The 23,286-nt window shown below is 43.7% G+C and overlaps 1 pseudogene; it reads right to left on the reverse strand.

Annotated features, from left to right (window-relative positions):
- Window positions 1-1,309: 1,309 nt before the first annotated feature.
- The window catches only part of LOC102874716, a 34,125-nt pseudogene continuing 12,148 nt past the window's right edge, over window positions 1,310-23,286 (reverse strand).

The following is a 23,286-nucleotide window of genomic DNA, read 5'->3' on the forward strand; positions in this document are numbered from 1 at the left end:
CTTCTGTTTTCTTTTTTCTAGACTTCTTCCTTTGACTTCAGCTACTCGACATTTAAAAGCGAGTTTCAAAGTCTCTTCTGAAATCGGTTTTGGCCTTTACTTTCTTGTCTTTTTAATGACCTTTCTTTTTTCATGTACGTTATCCTCTCACTTTATGGAATGAAAAACTGAGCATCAGAGAAGTTCTCCTTAATGAGGCACAGGCAGGGAAGAAGAGAACTTTCCGTGAAGCAGCTGGTTCCAGCGCAGCTTCTTGCCACTAGGCCCCCAGATCTCCCTACGTAGTGTGTTAAGTGCTTTTAAGAGCTCTGGTGGCCTACCGGTAAGAAGCTGCTCTGCAATCCCCCAAGTCACGCAGTTCAAATCCACCGCTGCTCCAGGGGAGAAGAATGGGCAATCTTCCTTTCGTGTGATAAACTTCTTTGAAAACTCACCAGGTTGTCAGTTTGGGTCGGTTCCCACTTGATGGTACACATCACCACAAGCTGGTTTGTAGTTGTACTGCTTACCCAGAGGCTGCGTTCCTCTGGTGGTTCGAATCCACTAGCATCTCCAGTGAAGAAAGATGGGCAATCTCCTCCTGTACAATTTATAGCTTTAAAAAAAAAATCCTGCTCGAAGGTCAGCTAGGAATTGGATCCCCAGCAATGAATTCATGAGTTGAGGTAAGGGATTACCCCCATTGGGCTAATGAGGAAACTGAGGCACAGGTATAGAGGAGGCTGTGTAACTCAACCCAGCACTTGTCACAGCTGCTGACAAGCAGGGCTGACTGTTACCCAGGCTGACGCTAGCACTAATGATGTTGTTGTGTGTTGCCGAGTCAGAACTGATCAATAGCTGACCCTTACAGCGGGTTGCAGAGGCAGTTAATTGCACATGAAGAGACAGCCCATCCTTCTGCCACTGAACAGCTGATGGATTCGAACCGCAAGCTTTCAGGATTGCAGCGCAGCTTCTTACCTCTAGACCACCAGAGCCCCCTCTAAAGCTAATACTCTTCTCAATCCCTACATTCTCTGTCATTCCAAAAGATTCCTCAACCACGGTTCGTATCCAGGCATCTCCTATTCCCTGGCCTGACGCTCGATTTTTCCAAGATGCAGCAGAATGAGACCCTGGGCTTCTCTGCACGAGGGACAGTGGTCAGGCCCCGATTCGCGTCTCCAGAACGTGGGGAGTCAGAATCCCGCGTCCCCTGTTCACCCGGAGCTTGCGTGTCACCAGCCCTTTAACGAATTGCGGGGGTGCGAGGGTCACACATGACCTGGTCGGCTCGCTTTCGTACCAGATGTACCCACAGTCAAGGTCAACAGTGGTAGGAGCCCAGCGGGCTCTCACGCAGCCGTGGCTGCCCATGTTCGCTCGCGTCCTCCCGGCTGCAGGGCCCGCCTGCCGCAGGAAGCCCTTCTCCCTGAGCCGTGCGCCCTCTAGCGGTGGGCGCAGAGCGGGCTCCAGACAACAGGACGCGCCAGCCTGAGCCCCACCTGAGACCCAGCACCTTCACGCCTCAACCAGCCTCCAAGAGGGCGCACCTGGGCAAACAGCCAGCAATTTACAAAGCTGTAAATTTACAATTTACAATTTACAAAATTTACAAATTTTCCAGACATTTCGCACTGCCAGCTTTCTCCACGACAAGAAAGCTAATCTGATAAATCGGAGGAGCCCTGGTGGCTGGTTGAGATGGGCTGCTAAAATCTGAGCAGCAATGGAGAGGGCAGGAAGATGGACAGTCTCTCTCGTGTTGAGATTTACGGCCCAGGAAACTCGATCAAGGGCGCCATGGGTTGGAGTTAGTGGATGTGAGGAGCTGAAGATGTAATGAGTCCTTTTCCTTTACCTGAGGACAGTGTGTAGCCTAAAAAATAACTAAGAAAAAGGGCAATTCCAAACCTAAAAAAAGGAACTTAATATGCTGACAGTTAAACGGAATTGTTGGGGGTATTTGGGTCATAAGTCTTTATAGTGGTGCTCAAGTGTCACCAAAGATTCAGCCATCAGCTTGACCCCTCTCTCCTGAGGGGAGTGGGAGTGGTTAAAGCAGCCCCTTTTAATTAGTTCTGTCTGTGATCGTCAAAGGGCCCCCAACTCTAGCAAACCTATAGAACAGAAAAGAGCTGCCCTTAAGGTTTCTGAGGCTTTAGGATCTTTCTGGGAATGGACTGACATATCTTTCCGTGACTTTGTCCCGGTGAATTTGAATCACTGACTTGTTAGCAGTTAAGCACTTAATCACTGTCGGTCCAAGGCACAGTTCTTAACCACTTCATTCTCTCCTGCTGCCCAAAGAGGGCGTGAAGGCGGCTGTGTTTTCAGCCCATCTTCCACCCTCTCCCCCAGTGTCCACTTACCAAGGGCCAATAGAGGTTGGCTCATAGTTGGTTTATGTTAGTTATACTTTTCATGATTTACTATACAACTTGGTATAATATATCCACCAATAACTTGCTATAAAAGGGGAAAGTCCAAGATGACTGACAACTTAGATGAAAAGAAGGTTCAAAGAATTTGTAAAATACCAATAGAGATGTTTCAATAAATGGATGCAATGCTCAAAGAACTCACTTGTCTATGTTAAAAAAATCCAGAAGACAACTACCTGGCCAACAGACTGGGAGAGATCCATTTATGCCTATCCAAACAAAAACAAGCCAATAAAATGCAGGAATTATTGAACAATCTCATTAACATCTCCCATAAGTAAAATTTTCTTTCCCGTTCCAGCCCTAAAGAATGACTAAAGGCCATATAGCCTTTGGGGTTCTGTCAGCTTTTATCAGATCAATAACTCTGGCCTAGTTTATGACTGAGCTTTGTTTCACATTTTTCTCCCACTGTATCAGACAGTTTCTATCGTAATCCCTTTCCAAGCAGCCGGCAGTGATAACCAGCTCCTCCAGTGGTACCACCACTTCGTTCCTCTGGTCTCAGGGTTGTGGAGACTAAAGCTTACGTGGTCCATTCATTCTGTCCATAATTGTCTCTGATTTTCTTCATTCTCCTTTGCTCTGGACAGCAGGAGACAGTTGTACCTAAGAGGACCAATCCTGAGGCTTTTAAGACCTCAGTCATTACTCATCAAAGCAGGATATAGAATATTGGTTTTGTAGAGTTGGACAATGACTAGGGATGATAGAAGGAGAATTGATGCCTTTGAGCTGAGGTGCTAGAAAATAGTATTAAATATACCATGGTCTTTGTTATCACTTGTTATACATCAGATAATTTGGACAATGACTAGGGAGGATAGAAGGAGAATTGATGCCTTTGAGCTTTGGTGTTGGAGATGAGTATTGAGGGTACCATGGACTGCTAAGAAAAGAAACAGATTCATCCTGGAAAGGGTTAAACCAGGTGGCTCCTTGGAGGCAAGGATTCTGAAGCCTCATCTGACATACTTTGGACCTGTTGTAAGGAGGGACTGGTCCTTGGAGAGGGATATCATGCTTGGTTGGGTGGAGGGACAGCGCCGGAGGGGAAGGCCCTCTATGAGGTGGATTGATTCAGTGACTGGGGTAATCGGGATGGGTGTGTCAGAGGCCATGCAATTGGCACAGGATAGAGCAGGGTTTAGGGCTGTTGTACATAGGGTCGCTATGAGTCGCAAGTGACTCGACGACACATAACAACATTCTTTATTATTTAAACTGGCCTTGATGTTTCCCAAAACTGTGTTCCTTGGCTCCCAGGTCCAGAAACTCATTTCTTTCTTTCTTTCTTTCTTTCTTTTTTTGGTATTTTTTTAATTGGGAAAAACATATTGGGGGTACAAGGAGGTGAGGGTTGGGGGCAAAAGGCTGAGGATGGGCCAGGATGCAGTTGCAGAGCTGCACAGTTTGGTCGGTGAGGGGAGCAGGTGAAGGAAATGATGAGGGTCCAGTGGGGACCAGATGCTACAGAGGAATGACAAGCATTTTCCAATAGTAATTAAGCCAACTGTCTTATTGATTTGGGAATTGGATGCCGACTCTCTGGCTTCTTCATGCTGAACAGGGGCGTAGATATAAAGGGGGGAAGGGAGGACGCTTTATCACCTTACTGGTGGTCTTGGGTTACAGCTGCTTGCCTTCTTGCTCCTGAGGGCTGCGACAGTTTGCCCCGAGCCGGGGGCCAAGCGCAGCCCGCCCCAGGCAGAAGGCCACGACGGCTCGCCCCAGGCAGAGGGCCGAGGGCAGCCCGCCCCGGGCAGAGGGCCGCGACGGCTCACCCCGAGCCGGGGGCCGAGGGCAGCCCACCCTGGGCAGAGGGCCGCGACAGCTGAAGTAGTCTTTTTTTAAAAAAAGGAGAAAAAGTGTGTGTGTGTGTGTGTGTGTGTGTACCATCAAATTGGATCTGACTGAAACAGGAGACTGCCCCTCCTTCTCCAGCAGAGCATGAAGTAGAGTCTGGGTTCCCCCCCCCCAGGTGCCTGTCGGGGCCTGGGTTTCAGCTGTCCACACCACAGCAGTGGGCAACGAGCTTAAAGCCCCTGATGGCTCTGGGCGCTGACTCTCACCAGTGGCTATGGATGAAGTCACAGGCGATTTTCAGCCCGCGCCGGGAAATTCATTTCTTTGAGGTGTTTGGCTACTGCTTATAGGTTTTCATAACTTCTGTTTGCTCTACTGTATACATGAATCTATTTACATCACATACAGAAACACACCTAGAACTGTTGCCTGTCAAACCTGGCCGGTGGTGAGCACAGTCTCGTTTATCTGTAGTGAAGTATTACAGAAGACAATTCAAAAGGTTTGCAGCAGTTTCTCAACAATGAACCATCAGGAATTCGAGTTAAGACTCAGAAATGGTCAGGGATGAGGAATATTCTTGCTGCTATCAGATGGATCTTAGAAAAGTGCAGAGTATTAGAAAGATGCATATCTGTGTTTTGCTGACTGTGTAGAAGTATTCATCTGTGTGGATTACAACAAATTATGGATAACAGTAGGTAAAATGGAAATTCCAAAACACTTAAACGCATTCATGAGAAAATCAGTATGTAGACCAAGACACACACAATCGAGCATGGAAACACTACATGATTTAAAAGCAAGAAAGATATATATCCTGATTGTATCCTTTCACCATATTTAGTCATTGTGTATGTTCAGCAAATAATCCAATGAACAGTACTGTATGAAGAATGCACCATCAGGATTGGAGGAAGATTTAGTAACAATTTCTAATATGTAGATGACACACTTTGCTTGCTGAACATTTAAAAAAAAAACAAAACACCACCACCACACTGTGGAAGAGGAAAGACTACTGCCTTCAGTATGGGTTACAACACAATATCAAGAAAAAAACTGTACCCATAAGCAATATGACAATAAGGGGAGTAAAGATTGATGTTGTCAAGGATCTCATTTTACTTGAATCCACAATCAATGCTCTTGAATGCAGCCATCAAGAAACTAAATGACATAATGCATTGGACCAATCTTCTGTGAAAGACCTCTTTAAAGTGGTTTTTAAAAGAAAAGCTGTCAATTTTAGGACTACCACGGGCCTGACCCACATCATGGCATGTTCAAACTGCCTCATATGCGTGTAGAAGTTGGATGATGAATAAGAAAGACTAAAGAAGAACTGATGGTCTGAACTAGGATGTTGATAAAGAAGGCTGACTCTGCTGTGAACTGCTGGAAGAAGGCAGCCAGAATGCTCCTTGGAGTCATGAGGGGAGCCTTTGTCTCTCTCACTCGGGCATGTTATCAGGAGGGTCTTGTTAAAGTAGAGAGTCCATGGAAACAGGAGGTGGAGGTGGGCTGACCCAGCGGCTGGAACTTGGCGCAGATGTAACGGCAGGTGTGGTGAAGGCACTGGACCGGGCAGTGTGCTGTTTACTGTCCACAGAGGTGCTTTGAATCAGAACCAATTAGTCGGCCCCTAACAACAAAGTAAAGGTGCTTTAGTGGCTTGTTAGGTGTCATCGAGTCGAGTACAACTCAGAGCGACTCTACGAACAGCCAACCAGAAGCCTGCCCTCTCCTGTGCCATCCTCATCATCTCTGAGACACTAGAGCCCATTGCTGAGGTCACAGTGTCAATCCATCTCCTGAGGCTCTTCCTCTCCTTCACTGAACCTCCATCTTTCCAAGCTTGATGTCCAAGGAGTAGCCTCGCCTACCTACATGTCCAAAGTGTGAAAGACTTAGTCATCCTTGCCTCCAGGGAGCACTCTGAACATACCCTTTCCAGAACATATCTGGGTTTTTTTTGTTTGTTTGTTTTTTCTTTTAAATCAAATCATATCAGGATATATCTGTTTGTTCTTTGAGTTATGCTGCTGGAGAAGAGTACTGAATATCTCATGGACTACCAAAAGAACAAACAGGACGTATTGTATGTTCCTGTTTGTTCTTTTGGCAGTCCATGAGATAAAAGCAAAAGATTATAAGGAAAAGTGCAAAGAACAGAAGTCTGGAAATCACAAGGGCTAACTAAACTCACTTGACATTTCTTAAGCTGAAGGAACTAAAGAAGAAATTCAATTCTTGAGTTGCAATACTTAATACAATAAGGACGCTAGGGGAAAAATATTGAATAATCCAGGAAGCATTAAAAGAAGATGGAAGAAGGAGCTCTGATGGCCTAGTGGCAAGAAGCTGAGCTGCAATCCCAAAGGTGCGTAGTTCAAATCCATCAGATGCTTTGCTGGAGAAGGAGGGACAATCTACTCTGTGCCAGTTGGATCTGATTTGATGGGGTTGGGAGGAGAGAGAGAGAGAGAGAAAGAGAGAATACAGAGTCACTGTACCAAAAAGAATTGGCTGACACAGAATTTCAAGAAACAACATATGATCAAGAGGCAATGGTGATGAAAGAGGAAGCTCAGGCTGCTCTGAAGGACTTGTTAACAAAGCCCCAGGAACCGATGGGATACCAGCTGATGTATTTCAGTAAACAGATGTTGTCCTGGATATGCTCACTAGGTTGTGCCAAGAAATCTGGAGCACAAGTACCTGGCCAAGTGATTGGAAGAGATTAATATTTATTCCCATTTAAAAAAAAAAAAGGGAGACCTGACAGAGTGTGGAAGTTATCATACAGTTATCATCACTCATATCACACACAAGCAAAATCCTGGTGAAGATTATCCAGAAATGACTGGAACTACCAGAGAACTTGACAGAGAACTACCAGAAATACAATCTGCATTTAGAAGAGGTTGTGGCAGTAGAGACATTATTGCCAATGTCAGATGGATTTTGACAGAAAACAAAAAGCACCAGAGGGATATCTATCCCTTTAATTGACTATGCAAAAGCATTTTACTGTGTGGATCACAACAAATCGTGTTTAACCTTGAGGAGAATGGGAATCCCAGAACAGTTGATTGTGCTTATGTGAAACCTATACTTGGACCAGGAACCAGTCTTCAGAACAGAGCAGGGAAACACTACATGGTTCAAAATCAGGAAAGGAGTGCATCAGGGATGGGTTAGATCCTCATACCTTTTTCATCTATATTCAGAACAGATCATTCAGGAGGCTTGGCTTTCTGAGGAGGTCTGTGGCGTTAGGATCAGAGGAAGACTCATCAACAACCTACATTATGCAGATGACACAACCTTGCTTGCTAAAACTGAGGAGGACCTGAAGCACTTGCTGTAGAAGGTCAAGGACTGTAGTCTTCAATATGGATTGAAGCTCAACATCAAGAAAACAAAAATTCTCACCACTGGGCCAATTGGCAGCACCATGATAAATGGAGAAGAGATTGAGGTTGTTAACAGTTAAACCTTGCTCAGCTCCACAATCTACACTTTTGGTACCAGCAGCCAGGAAATAAAAAGACAAATTGCACAGGAAAAATCTGCCGTCAAGAACTTTTCCAGAGTACTGAGAAGCAACAAGGTCAATCTAGAGACTAAGGTGCACCTGATCCAGTCCATGGTCTACACAATTACTTGCTATATGTCAGAGAGCTGGACAATGACTAAGGATAACAGAAGAAGAATTGGTGCCTTAGAAATATGGTGCATGAGAAGAATATTGGACATATCATGGAAGGCCAAGAAAACAAATTTATGTCTGTCTTGGAGAGGATGAAATCAAGTTTCTCCTTAGAGGCAAGGATTTTGAAGCTCCATCTCACAAACTTCAGGCATGTGGCCAGGAAGGACCAGTCTTTGGAGAGAGATATCATCCTTGGAAGGGTGGAGGGACTGTGCAGGAGAGGAAGACCCCTGATGAGATGGATTGATACAGTAACTGGGGTAATGAGGATAGGTGTGTCTCAATCAATGAGACCAGCTCAGGACAAGGTAGGCTTCAGAGTTGTACATAGGGTTGCTATGAGTTGTGGGCAACTCAATGACACATAACAACAACAACAACAACATTGAATATTCAGTACTCTTCTTCAGCACCATAACTCAAAGGCATCAATTCTTGTTCTGTCATCCTTAGTCATTGTCCAGCTCTCTGTTTCATAGCAGGTGATTAAGAAGACCATGGCCTGAATCAGGCACACCTGAGTCTTCAAACTGACACCATTGCTCTTCCATATTTTGAAGAGGTCCCTAAAAGCAGATTTGCTCAATGCAATACATCTTCTGATTTCCTGACTGCTGCTGGTACCAAGGATATTGACTGCTGATCCAGATGAAATCATAGATAGGTTCAATTTTTCTCCATCGATCATACTGTTGACTGTTGGGAGGACCTTTGTCTTCCTGATCTTGAGATGTAATCCACACAGAAGGCTATAGTCCTTGATCTTCTGTAGCAAGTGTTTCATATCTTCCTTAATTTCAGCAAGCAAAGTTGTGTCATCAGAGTAAAGCAGGTTGCTGATGAGTCTTCCTCCCATCCTGATACCATACTCCTCTTCATAGAGTCCGGCTTCATTAATTTTTTTTCTCAGCATACAGATTGACTAGGTTTGGAGAAAGGTTACAACCCTGATGCACACCCTTCCTGATCTTAAACCCTGCAGTGATCCTTTGTTCTGTTCACACAACAGCTTCTTGGTCTAGTCATAGATTCCCTATATGCAGTCTGAAGCTGCCTCCTGCTCCAGGGAAGATATATGTGCAATCTCCTCCTGTGCAATTTACAGCAAAATCCACTGGAGGGCCAGCTATGGGTCGGTTCCAGATCAATGGTATACAACAACAACGTCAGGAGGACACTCAGGCAGGAGGACACTCAGGTGTGATTGAGTTACTCATAAAATATTGGTAAGACAGGAAATCAGGAATTTCTCAAGGTCTCAGATTACTACAGAAGAGTTAAGTCCTAGGATAAAATAGACAGCTGATGGGGTAGGGTGTGTGTGTGTGTGTGTGTGTGTGTGTGTGTGTGTGTGTGTGTGTGTAAGAGAGTGATTTATGAAAGAGAATTAGGGAAAGAAATGTGGATCCATATTTCAGGAAAGATCATGATCTTACATCCCCAAATTAGCAAATACGTATTTATCATTTTCGAGCTACAGCTGTGTTTAAGGTAGGTAGTATTTAGTCTGCCTTCCTCCTGGAATGAGGGTTTTGCTGAATATGTAGGTGGCGGTCCATGATTATCAAGCCCAACCAGGGAAGAGGCCACAGCCCACACCCGCCAAAGGCTAATGAGAAAATCGATGCATCCAGGCCTAATTGACAATGCTAATCATCTCTTTGAACTAAAGCGTCCTCGCTGTATTAGAATCATTAGAGCCTGTCAGTGAGAGATAAGGTCTTAAGATTTCCACCAGGAAATGGGGTTTTGGTGTGGGTTTTTTTCCCCCCCTCAGACCTGGACTTAATCAATTCCCATATCATGACCCATGACCTCCCTCTAGTTAGCAAATGCTTATGCTTCACAATAGACTTCCTGTCTATTATGCTGTCCCTGCAGTGGGGCTGTCTCCTGCTTCTCTGGTCACACATGTGCATCCTTGTGCCTCTCAGTGCTAGAGGTTGCTAGAATTAAATCTCACTGCGGAGTTCGCTTTTGTTTTAAATTCATGACCACAGCCTTCAAATTGGCATCCAGTATTGCCTGGAGATTCCACTATGGGTTTTTTTGTTTTGTTTTTTTTTTCCTGAGGAAAACCTTTTCCACTACATGAAACGATTATTTTATACCTTTTCATCTCCCTTCAATCCTCTCATAGCTGCTTCTTCATCGTGGACTTTATTACCAAAAACTCAAGCTCCTTGCTGTTGAATCAGACCTGACTCAGAGCTGGCCCTCCAGCAGGTTTTCAAGAGGCTGTAATCACGTGGGAAGAGACTGTCCATCTTTCCCCTGAGGAGTTGCTGGTGGTTTTGAATCACCAGCGACCCCAGCAAGTGGTTAGCTAACGTTTGGGTTAGTACCACAACCCCTTAAGGACCGTGATATCAGAACCTGCCATGCACTCACTCCTCTTTTCAAAACTCTCTTCCCCCGCCTCTATTTCCTTTCTCCTTCTGTCTCAATGAAGAAAGCTTGCTCAGACCGAAGGCCGTGCCAGCTTTGTCCCTGATGCCACAGTGGGGAGACCTACTGTGTGCAAACGGTTAACTCACTTGGCTGCTAACCGAGAGGGTGGCATTTGAAGTCCGCATCAGAAGAAAGGCCTGACACCCGACTGCTGTAAACCACTGGCACCCTGTGGGTAGGGAGCACAGCCCTACTTTAACACACATGTGTCGATTCAAAAGCAGCTGATGGTGAGCGACCTAGCACAGTTCCTGGCATTTCGTGTGAACTCACAGTTGATGATGAATGAAGCTTGCATTCCCTTCTCATTTATCAGATCACTAGTGGCAAGGAACTGCATTGCAATCCCGAAGGCACGCGGTTCAAGGCCACCAGCTGCTCTGCAGGAGGATGGGCAGTCTCCTCCTGTGCAATTACTGCCGCTGAAAACCCGCTGGAGGGTCAGCTATGGGTTGGCTTCGACTCTACAGTACACAGCAACAACAACATCAGTGCACTAAGTATTTATAGTTTTCTGGAGGGGAAGGGTTATCCCAGCACATCAGCCTAAGTACGTATGATGATAAATTAGAAGTGAAATCCTTGCCACCATCGTCATTCCCGGACACTGTACTAAGCCCACCTCTTCAGGCTAGTCTCAGCTTTGTGTCTGCCCCCTGTGTCTCTGTAGGCTTCTTCCAGAAGCATGTGTTCTCTGTACCTGAATCCTCAGCATATACCAGCACATTGCTTGGCACATAAGTGGATTCAGTAAAAGGGACTGAATATCCTCAAACTTGAAGGTCCCTTGGATTCCTCCCTTTGCCTTTCTTTTCCTGTCCAAATTGTTCACAGCCCTGTCAATTTTTCAGCTCGTGGTTGCTGTGAAGCTGAACACTGTAACACTGATGTGTCAAAAGAGATAATGGTTACCCATGGTGGACAGTGTTTGGTGGAGCTCCCCAGTTAAAACAAGCTTGGAAGCAGGAATGGCATCCACTTCTGAAATAGCTTGCCTCCAGAAACTCTATGAACCTGGAGAAAGGAGGAAAGTTATACAGGAAGTGCCAGGAGTTTTGTTCATAGGGTCACTATGAATCACCTCTGACTCAACGGCACTTACCAGGGATTGGCCAACTTCTCCGTAAAGGGTGGGATAGTAAATGTAGGTGTGCAGGCCATGTGGTCTCCATCACACCACCCTCCTCCACCTCTGTGGTACAAGAGTTCTCATACCCAAACCAGACCCACCGTCATTTGGTCAACACAACTCATAACCTCACTCTACACAGGTTGAAACTGTCCTATTCCCAAGGCTATCATCCTTATAGAAGCAGACTGTCACACCTAATAGTGAGCTCAAATTGCCAACATACAGTCAGCAGCCACACACGTTAGCCACTGTGTAACCAGGGCTCCCTAAAAGTAGTCGTATGTACTACATAAACAAATGCCTATGTTTCAGTAAAACTTTATTTACAATGTGGTCAGGGTTTGGTCCTCTTTACAGAACACATCCTCTGTAATATATCTCAAATCTGTCATGTTGGTATTCGCTGTCATCAAATCAACCATGACTCATAGCAGCCCTATGAACAATGGAGCTGAGCCTTAGCCCACCCTGTGCCACCGCCCTCATCTCTGACACTTAAGCTTGTTGTTAAAATCCCCGAGTCAGTTCCTATCATTGAGGGTCTTCCTCTCTTTTGCTTGCCCTCCATCTTTTCAAGCGTGATGTCCTTTTCCAAGGATCAGCCCCTCCTAACAACATGCCCAAAGTATGTGAGACAAAGCGTCATCATCCCTGCCTCCGTGGGACATCCTGATGGCAATTTCTTCAGGACACACCTGTTCTTTTGTCAGTCCTCATATCAGGCACCGAGAAAACAGTAACTTCCCCCCTTCTTTTTATTAGTTATCACCCCTACTCAGCTTAAGGCCTCCACTGTGATGTTACCACCATTTGGAGGGTACAGTCTGATCCCCAAGTGACCACTATTTTCTCATTACCAAAGCAGCCTCTGGTAGACAACACTGGATATATTCTTTAGCATACAGTGTCGGGTACATTCTCCGCTTTCCATTTTAAAGCTTACATTTAATTAGGCAATGGCACAGAAAATATTGTTGTTGGTGGGTGTCATTGATTAAATTCCAATTTACAGTGACCCTAGGTGACAGAGTAGAGTGTACTCTAGTGACTTAGTGGTAAGAACCTGTGCTGCCATCCCAAAGGCACGTGGTTTGAATCCACCAGCTGCTCCATGGTAAAAGGATGCACAGTCTTCTCCCATGTAATTTACCACCTCTGAAAACCTGCCGGAGGGCCAGCTAGGAGTTGTGACACAGCAGAGTCACCCCCCTAGGATTTTCGGATGGGATGCTGGCTTTTTGGTTAGCAGCTGAGAGCTTTACTTCATCACCAGGGATCCTTTCTCTTGTTACTGTTGTTGTTAGGTGCCACTGAGTCATTGCCAACTCTTAGAGGCCCTGTGGACAAACCGAATGAAACCCTGCGTAGTCCTGGACCATCCTCACCCTTGTTGCTGTGCTAGCTCATTGTAATAGCCACCTGCCAATCCATCGCATTGAAAGGCTTCCTCTGTTTCACTGACCCTCCACATTTCTAAGCATGATATCCTTCTTCAAAGACTGTTGTTGTTGTTGTTGTTAAGTGTCGTCAAGTCGCAGGCGACTCATAGCAACCCTGTGAAGGAGAGTCCTCGATGCTTGGCTGTCTCTCATTCTCTCTCCAGGTTCATAGGGTTTCCAGATGCAAGCTATTATGGAAGTGGATGCCATTCCTCCTTCCAAGCTTGTTTTAATCGGGGAGCTCCACCCCACTCTCTGTCCACATTGGGTAACCAACCATTAACGCATTTGACACATCAGTGTCACAGTTCAAAGACTAGCCTTTCTTTATAACATGGTCAAAGTATGTGAGATGAAGTCTCTCCAACCTTGTCTCCAAGAAGCATCCTTGTTCCACATCTTCTAAATTAGATTTGTTTTTTTTTCTTTTGGCAGTCCATGATCTAGTCAATATTCTCCACCAACACCACAGTTCAAAGTCACCAGTTATTATCTAATCACTGCTGTTAAGTGCCGTCAAGTCGAGTACAACTCATAGTGACCCGTGAACATCAGATCTGAACCCTGATCTATCCTGTGCGATCCCAACACCCCTGACACACTTGAGTCCAGTGCTGCAGTTATCCATTCATCTGGTGGGGGGGTTTTCTCTCCTTCCCTGGCCCTCCACATTTCTAACCATGACGTTTCTTTCAAAGGAATCGCTTCTCCTAGCAACGTGCCCAAAATATACAAGACTGAGCTTTGCTGTCCTTGCCTATGAGGAGCACTCTGGCTGCACTTTTCCCAAGACATACCTGTTTGTTCTTTTGACAGTGCATGAGATAGTCAGTACTCTTCTACAACACCACAGCTCAAAGGCATCAGTCCATCTTCTGTCATCTTCATCCATTGTCTAGCTCTCAGATGCATAGCAAGTGATTGAAAATGCAGACTAAGGTTTGCATAAGAGGCAATCAAAAATATTAAGGCAGAGGTCAGGTGCATCTGAGCCTCAAAATGACAGGCTTGGTCTTCAAGCACTTTAAAGAGACCCTTAGAAGCACTTTGACCCAGGACAGTAGAGCATTTGATTTCTTGATTGCTGCTTCAATGAGTTGTTGCTTGTGGGTCTAAGTAATATTAAATCCTTGCCAACTTCAATCTTTTTTCTATTTATCATCCTGTTGCTTTCTTGCCCAGTCGTGAGAATTTGTCTTTTCTTTGTGTTCAGGTGTAGTCCATATGGAAGTCTTTGAACCTCATTTGTAATTGCTTCAAGTCTTCTTCACTTTTAGCAAGCAACATTGGGTCATCTGCATGTTGCACCTTGTTAATGAGTCCTCCTCCAATCCTCATCCTTTTTTTTTTTTTTACATGGGCCAGCTTCTATAGTATTTGCTCAGCATACAGATTGAATTGTCCTTAGAAGCTATGAAATATCCCAGCTAGACAAGGGCTTAAAGAAATGAAACCTTCTACTATAGATTTGTAACTCTGGTGGCGTAGTCCGTAGGGTGTAGCACTGCTAACCCAGTGGCGATGCCTCTCTAGCTCTTTGAATCTACCTGCGAAGCTGTGGGAGAAAAGGTACAATCTCTTCCCGTGGGATTTACAGCCTCGGGAAACCAGCAGGAGGGCCAGCTATGAGTTGGTTCTGACTCAACAGTAATGAATTTGAGTTTTGAGAAATATGGATTGAATTGTGTCTCCCTCCCAATTTATCTTGTAAATATTAATCTTTGTATGTGGAGTAAGGAGCTCTGGCAGCCTAGTGGGTAAAGAGGTGTGCCGCCAACCCAAAGGCACATGGTCCGAATCCACCAGCTGCTTCACGGAAGAAAGTTGGGCAATCTCCTCCTGCTGGATTTACAGCTCCTGAAAAACCACTTGACGGTAATGAATTGAGTTGTATATGTGATTATGATTCCAGTTGAAAATAGGTTTCTATTGTTATATTAGTGAGATAGTATTAGTGTCAATTGTGTCTTAAATCAATCTCTTTTGAGATATAAAAGAGATTAAAAAAGAAATCAAGAGAAGCAAAGATTGGGGAAGGGAGCTATCAAACCAAAAGGGGATTGACCAGGAGTAGAAACTCAGCAAAGAGAAGGGCCTTTCCCCAAAGCTAATACACGGAGAAAGCTTTCTTCTCCAGGAGCCAGCACCCTGCAGTCAGGCTTCTAGCTTACTGAATTGTGAGGAAATAAATTTTTGTTTGCTAAAGTCTTCCACTTACGGAATTTCTGTTATAGCAGCACGAGATAACTAAGACAGAGCTTCAGACCAGAAACAGACTGCTGTGCTAACGGCATTACAAAATGTGGAAGTGGTTTTAGAATTGGGTAATGGGTAGAGGCTAGAAGACTTTAAAGGTGTCTAAAAGTAAAAGGCCAGATTACCTTAAAGAGACGATTGGTAGAATTATGGCTGGATGTAAAAGGCAATTCTTGTGAGGGCTCAGAAGGAAGTGAAGAGAGCTGCAGAGGAAATCTCTACTGTCTTAGAGAACACCAACATGGCCCACCATAGAATACTGCTAGTGCCGTGAATGCTAAGTGAGCTTCCCAGAGAGGCTTTCAAAGAAAATGATGAACAAGTGAGTAGACAATGAATGGAGGAAGGGGGATGATGTCAGGCAGTGGCGAAGAATGTGTCTGAGTTATGTTCAAAATTTTTTTTTGGAAGGTAGAACATGTAAGTGATTATGAACTTGGATATCTAATTGATGAAATTTCTGAGCAAACTCTTAAAAGTGCCCCACTGTTTCTCCTTGCTGTTTATAGTAAAATATGAAAGGAAAGAGATGGATTTAAAAATAAACTATGCAAAAATTAAATTGCATAAAAGGAACATAGGATTAGGTATTATTGACAAGATAAGAGTCCAGAATAAGAGTTGCATAGTAAAGTGGTTCCAGGTCGGGGGTTTGGGTGGTGGAATAACTTTTTCTCCAAAGAAAAAAGCAAACTGGGGGAAAGAGGGACAGGGAGGAAAATGTGGAGGAATGAATGAATGAATGAATGAATGGAAATCCAGGTTCTTTATAAACTTTCATTAAAATGTAAAAAAATTTAAACAGAAACCTAAAGAATAGGAAAATTCTGTTGTACAGACTAAAGCCATGCATCCTAGAATGCTCACCTAGGACACATATCTCCACAATCTTTTTTGTTAAAGAGATTAAGCCTGGGACTGATGGATTGAATCAGTTAGGACAGCAGAAAACCCATCACTTAGACTGAAGGAGACAGGGAAAGGACAAATGGAAGGAATGCTGGCTACTTCTTGGAATTTAATAAGCAAAAACCAGGCCAAAGGAGTGATATTTTCAAAGAAAATTATGAACAAATGAGTAGACAATGAATGGAGGCAAGATCACTCCAACATTACAAAAAGACTGTCTCTGCAGTAGCTCAGAGAGGAGCAGAACGGTTGGAAAGATCGTAAGAAGCAGGGTGTCTTTGGTTTCAAATAAGGAACTCCTAGGTTTTAAAGAGTTGAATCTTCACCAGTGGTTCTGGAGGGTGGAGCTGGTGTTCACAAAGGCTGGGGAGACGAGGCTGCCCCATAATGCTAAGGAAGTAAGGCAATGCCTACGGGTCAGGACTTGCTGGAGCCAACATTTACCACCCAGATCGACTAGGAGAATGGGGCCGGAGTTGCTATCTCAGTAGACTTGGAAGATGAGGCCAGGGCTGAAGGGCCTCCACCCAGAATCTCGAGGTCACAGACCTCGAGCCTGGAGATCAGGTAGAGTCATTGCCCAGATAGTTTCAGAGAACAATATTTCCAAACACTGAGAGTTAACATTATTCAGCTGGCTCCTGAACTTGTTTAGTGCCTGCTATCTCTTTTTTCCTTCCAGTTTCTCCCATGTGTAATGACAATGTGCCTTTATCACAATTACACTTGGGAAACAATCTGTGGTCTAGATTCAGAGTTGAAGGAGAATCTTGTCCCAAGATGGAAGTCTCATCAGTATTTTATTTAGATGATTAAGAAGATGAGATTTATGACTTGGAGTTGATTCAAGGCTTTGGGGATGATGGGATGGCTTGAATATGTTTTACATGGGTAAAGTATAGAATTTTTTTACTAAACTTTTTGTTGTGATTGGGGTGAAAATTTACAGAGCAAATTAGTTTCCATTCAACTGTTGCTGTTGTTTAAGTGCCTTCGAGTCGAGTGGTGACCCTATGAACAAAAGACCTGCATCCTGTTCTGTAACTATCATCATTTCTCTAAGTTTATAGAGTTTCCAGAGGCATGTTGTTTAGGAAGCAGATGCCACTCCTGCTTCCAAGACAGTCTTAATCTGGGAGCTCCACCAAACACTGTCCACCATGGGTAACCTTTATGGCATTTGACACACAAAGGGCACAATGTCCAGTATAACAGCAACTTCAAGTTAACACAGTACAACAAATTGACAGACACCAGTGCTATGCCACTTAGAAGAATGTTCATTCCAATCATAATTAACACCAGGCCCAAAGACCCAACCGACTTTTAATACAAAGGCTTGCCCACCAGGTCATGACTGACTCCCAACAAAAGACTTCCAGCACTTAACTACAATACCAATTTGGTTTGTGCTATTGATTGTTTTTGTGGGTTATGGAGTTGGAACCAACCCATAGTTGATCCTCCAGTGGGTTTTCAGAGGCAGTTAATCACACAAGAAATTATCAAACTTTCTTCTACGGAACAGCTGGTAGATTCAAACTTTGTGCCTTTAGGATTGCAATGCAGCTTCTTACCACTACGCCACCACAGTACCCTGATATGAATTATAGTCCTCATAATAAAACAGGACTCTTGCTACTTCCTCTTGTGTTTTCTGTTTCCATATATCCCTTTTCTTGTCCCTTCCTGCCTTCTGAGATTTCCTCCTGAACCAATGCCACCTGTTTGATCTCACAGAGTGGATTGTTATCAGAAGTGTGTATTTCCTTGATGTTATTACTCATCTCATAGGCCTGTCTGTTGATGAAAGTTGAGCCTTGGGGGTAAACTCCATTCTAGACTTTAAAGCTGACTGAGGTCATAGACTGAAGTGTTCAACCTTTATCTATCAAACCAACATATCTGGTCTCTTTTGTGATTTTGCATTTTGTTCCATATTTTTCTCCTCTTCTATCCAGGAGCATTTAAGTCATTCCTTTCAGAGCAGTTAGCAGCAGTAGCCGGGCACCACCTAGGTCTTCTGGTCTCAGGGTCATGGAGGTTGGAGTTCCCATGATCCTTTGCTCTCTGGAGTCATTGTTTCCATGCATCTTTGAGTTTCTTCACTCTTCTTTACATCAGACAAGAAAACAGAGATAGTTGCACCTTAGTTGGACTCTTACAAGCCAATGCTTACATTTTGAAAGATGATGTGATGGGATGAATATGTTTTGCATGTGTCAAGGACATGGATTTTGAAAGGACACAACTGAATCTCTAACATTTCCATAGTACAAATTAAAGGTTTGGTCATTAACAAAACTTTTCTAAATTCTCTTTCCCTGAGCATTTGCTTGTTTATCTTTTTTTCCTCCCCTCTAGGCAGCCCCAGGCCTTTCCCAGGTCTAAGACAGATTGTGCTAAATTCAGACTTAGATTGCTGATGCTAATTATCTCCTTAGCAACTCTCCACCTCTTTGTTCAAAGCTCGAAACCTCAGTGGTCTGCTCCATTGTCAACTTATCCCAAGTAGAGCCGAATCTCTTTGTAAAAGAGGTTTTCATGCCAGCAACCCCCCTTGGCTCTTTCCAATAAAATTTTCATTTTATCATCTGGCTTCTGAGGGAATTTGGTCTTTATTCCTTCTGAACAGCCACTAAACAAAACAGAACAGAAACGAAACAAGCTTATTCACACCCCAAAGAAGGAGGCATGCACTCCAGAAGCAAGGCCTGAGGAGTTCTGGCCGAGATGCTGTACTGAGCTGATCGAAAACCACCCTTCTCCCATAGCCCTTCCCTCTGCAGACACGTGGGACTGCTCACCTACACCGGAAAACATAAAAATGTTCAAAATTCAGCAACAAACTCAATTCATTGATCTCAAATCAGAACCAATTTGTAGGTGAACTTCCAGCATATTTTCCAAGACATGAGAGGAGATTGTCCTTCTTTCTCCCTTGGAGAAGCTGGGGATCCAAACCACCAGAGACACACTACTTCTGGGTTAGCAGCACAACTCTCTATGAACTGCATCACCAAAACGTAAAGGAGACACATCTGCAGCATCAGACAAAAAAGAGAAGACACAAAGTCAGGAGCATGAATGGCCTCTAAAGTGAAAGGTTATCAATGATTTGATTTTACTTGGATCTATAATCAACATTCAAGGAAGAATCCATCAAGAAGGCAAGGTATGCTTCGGATTGGCAAAACCTGCTGCCAATGACCTCTTGAAAGTTCTAAAGAGCAAGGATGTCACTTTGAGGGCTAAGGTGCACATGAGCCACACCTTCATATTAGCAATTGTCTCATATGTGAAAGTTGGACAGTGAATCAGGAAGACTAAAGAAGAATTTATTACTGTGAATTGTGTGTGGCACTGATAAAGAGTACTGAATGTACCACAGACTGCCAATAGAACAAACAAGTCTGTATTGACAGAAGTGGAGCCAGGATACTCCCAGGATGCAAGGTTAGAGAGATTTTTGTCACAAATACTTTGGAAATGTTATCAGAAAGAGCCAATCCCTAAAAAAGGACCATCAGGCTTGGTAGATAGGATCAGCAAAGGAAAAGAAGACTCTCAATGAGATGGTTAACACAGTATCTGCAACATGGATTTAAACATTTGAGTGAGTATGAGGATGGTGCAGGCTTGAGTGGTGTTTTGTTCTGTTACGCACAGAGTCACCTGACAGCCTCTAACAACAGTATTTGTTTCATTGTTGTATATGGGCTCTTTGTTCAACAAGCAGTGTTTTGTTCTGTAAATAGGGTTGAGTTGATAGCACCTAACAACACAACAGGAACCAACATTCTTGGCACCAGCAGTCAGGAAATCAAAAGATGCATTGCTTTGGGAAAACCTGCTATCAGGGACTTCTCCAAAGTGCTAAAAAGCAATGATGTCAGTCTAGAGACTAATGTCTTTGCAGGCCATGGTCTTTGCAATTACTTGGGATGCATCAGAGAGCTGGACAATGACTAAGGATGACAGAAGAAGGATGGATGCTTTTGAGTTGTGGTCCTGGAGAATACTGAACATTCCATGGACTTCCAAGAGAACAAGTTTGTCCTGGAGAGGGTGAAACCAAGTTGCTCCTTGGAGGCAAGGATTTTGAAGCTCCACCTGACATAATATAGACATGTTGCCATGAGGGACCAGTCCTTGGAGAAGGAAATCGTGCTTGGAAGGGTGGAGGAACAGTGCAAGAGAGGAAGAGCCTGGAGGAGATGGACTGACACAGTAACTGGGGTAAAGGGGTTTGTGTCAGAATCAGTGAGATTGGCTCAGGATAGAACAGGGTTTAGAGCTGTTGTGCATAGGGTTGCTATGAGTCACAGACAACTTGATGGCACATAACAACAACAACTTCCACCCAAGGAAATTATAACCGAGACATGAACAGAGATATTAACACCTGTGTTCATAGCAGCATTATTCATAATAGCAAGAAAATGGAAACAGTCCAAATGCTCATCAACAAACTAATGAATTAAGAAATGGTGGTACATTCACGTAGTGGAATACTATGCAGCATGCAGGAACAATAATTTAATAAAATACAATGTAACATGGAGAGTCTAGAGAGCATTATGTCAGTGAACTCAGTCTCTATTTAAGCACAACTACTGTGGAAGACCAGTATTACAAAATTAGAAGCATAACTGAGCAAGATGTGTTTAAATGTCCAAAAAGGGAAGAAAGAAGGGAGATGGGGTGGAAAAGGGGAAAGAGGGAAATCACGAGGATAGCAGGTTAGTGAGTGGAGGGTTGAGGGTGAAGGAATACGAAATATTCAATAAGAACTTGAAAAGACAGAGTAATAATAGCCCTAGATCAATAGTAATTGATCATATAAAATATGAATTTTATATAATTTAAATATGAACTAAACACAATGCAAATGAAAGATTATGCAAAACACAATGTACATGTTTGAAAAAAACATAGAGGGTAGCTCTGAGTCGAGCTCACTTTTATGACGGTGGATTTGGAAGGTTTTCTTTCATTGTTGTTTCTACAAAGTAATACACACTAAAAAACAAAAAAATTAGAATAAAGAAAAAGTAATATTGGTGGTGTTCAAATACAGATGCAATTCTATTTCTTTTCTTCTACGCCCCTGTTCTTCCCCATCCAACCTTTGAAACTGAAGGACTTTCTGGCCAATTTTCTCAAAATTAAAAAAAAAATAAGTTTTAAAAATTGTGTTTTGAAAACCCCATAGAATAGAACAACAGAGCAGAAATAATGAGAATGTTCGTGTGTTGTGAAGAAAGTAATGAATGTCACTGAATAACTTGTGCAGGAATTGTTGAACGGATACCTCCACTGCTGTGCAAATTTCCACCAAAAGCACAATCAAATACAACTTAAAAATGAAACAAAACAAACAAGCAAAGACAAAAACACAACCCTGCAGAGCTCAGTTCTACTTTGAACACTCCTGAAGTTACCTTGTGTCAAAATCAATTCGTTAGTAACTGGTTGGTTTTTTCCAAGCCTCCTTGACAAGCATGGGGTCTGAATTCCCACCACTCCCAGCACCTGCCAGCAGCTGTTGAACTCCATAGGCGCCTGCAGATGCCTTGTGGGGAGGAACGCTTCCAAAACTCCACAACCTCAGAAATTCCATGGAAACCGATTCCCATTGAAGAGAGACTCATAGTCAAATATTACAAACCACAAAAGAAAACACACCACTGTGAGGGTTAGGCGGCAGAGATGACAAATGGGAGCATTATCATCTCACTATCTAGACATAATAGAACCATTTGAAAGAAACTTCAGTAAGTACATTGAAACGGCTGCTGTAGTAAAGAAAGAAGAATACGAGAATGATATAAAAAGGGCCACGCTGCAGAAGAAGATATAATTGTCAAAGAGACTGTAGAGAGAAATGAAAAATGCAGTAGTGGAAAGTTAGAATGCAGTGGAAGGTGCCTTTGACAAGGTCAAAAACAGAATTAGTGAATCTTTAAAAAGCTAGATCAGAGATAATATCCAAAATACGGCACAGGGAGTAAGGAGAAAACATGAAAGCAAGGCTCAAAGTATGAAGGATAGAAGACAATCAGATACGCATTTAAAGAGTTATGGAAGAGAGGAGAGAAAGACAAAATGATTCAGATAAAATAAGTGTGAGCCTAGGATTTTACACCAGCTCCACTGGCACACAAAAGAAATGTGAATAAACCCATTTTAGACATTCAAAATCCTACACTGAACAAATATTTGAATGAAGCAGAACATTAAGAGGAGTCCGTGAGTGGCACAAGAGGTTAAGCACTTCGCTGTTAACCTCAAGGCTGGTGGGTTCAAATCCACCCAGAGGTGCCTCGGAAGAAAGGCCTGGGGCTCTGTTTTCAGAAGATCTCAGCCGTGACCAAGCTGAGGAGGACAGCAGTTCTACTCTGCAGGCAGGGTGAGTCATGAGTCCAAGCAGACAAGGTGACTACTGGTTCACCTTTTGTTTTGTTAGCTTTGTTTTTAATTGAGGGTCTTGAGTCTCCATGTGGTGCAAATGGATAACATATCTGGCTGCTAAACGAACACTCACCGCCCTTGTGTTAGCTCTAACTTGGAATGACCATTGTAAGCTGTAACGGGAGGAGACTGTCTATCTTCTTCCACTGAGCAGTTGGTGGATTGGAACCACCAGAGACTCACAATGTTTGGGTTAGCAGTGAAACTGTCGATCAGAGCTCTCCACTCAACCGAGAGGACTGTCAGACAAAGCCCTGATGACCTGCTTCTGAAACACCAGTGAAAAGCCCCTGGATTACAATTGTCTGATCCATAATTGACTGTGAGGGGTGCAGGACCTGGAAGCATTCTCTTCTGCGCAGGGGTCACCCTGAGTCTGGGACAGACTTGACAGCACTTCACAACAAGCACCTTCCTGTCCACTCCTTGGATTCCTCTCTGACTCCTAGCTGTTCACAGATGGGGCCCATGGCTTTGACTGTTTGCAAAGAGCTTCAAAAATCATCTGATAGATTTGACCACTCTGACTCAGTCTCCCTCTGGCCATTTTATAGGTGTGAAAACTGGTGTGCAGAGAAAAAGCTGACTCTGTGTGTTTCACTGAGTCACAACCACTATGAAAGTGCAACACATCCTCATAGCAGTCCAGCCCTAAACAGAAATGCCTAAGATCCC

The sequence above is a fragment of the Elephantulus edwardii genome, unplaced genomic scaffold (genome assembly GCF_000299155.1).
Source record: "Elephantulus edwardii isolate Elephantulus edwardi_28Jun2011 unplaced genomic scaffold, EleEdw1.0 scaffold00063, whole genome shotgun sequence".
NCBI classification, from domain to species: domain Eukaryota; kingdom Metazoa; phylum Chordata; class Mammalia; order Macroscelidea; family Macroscelididae; genus Elephantulus; species Elephantulus edwardii.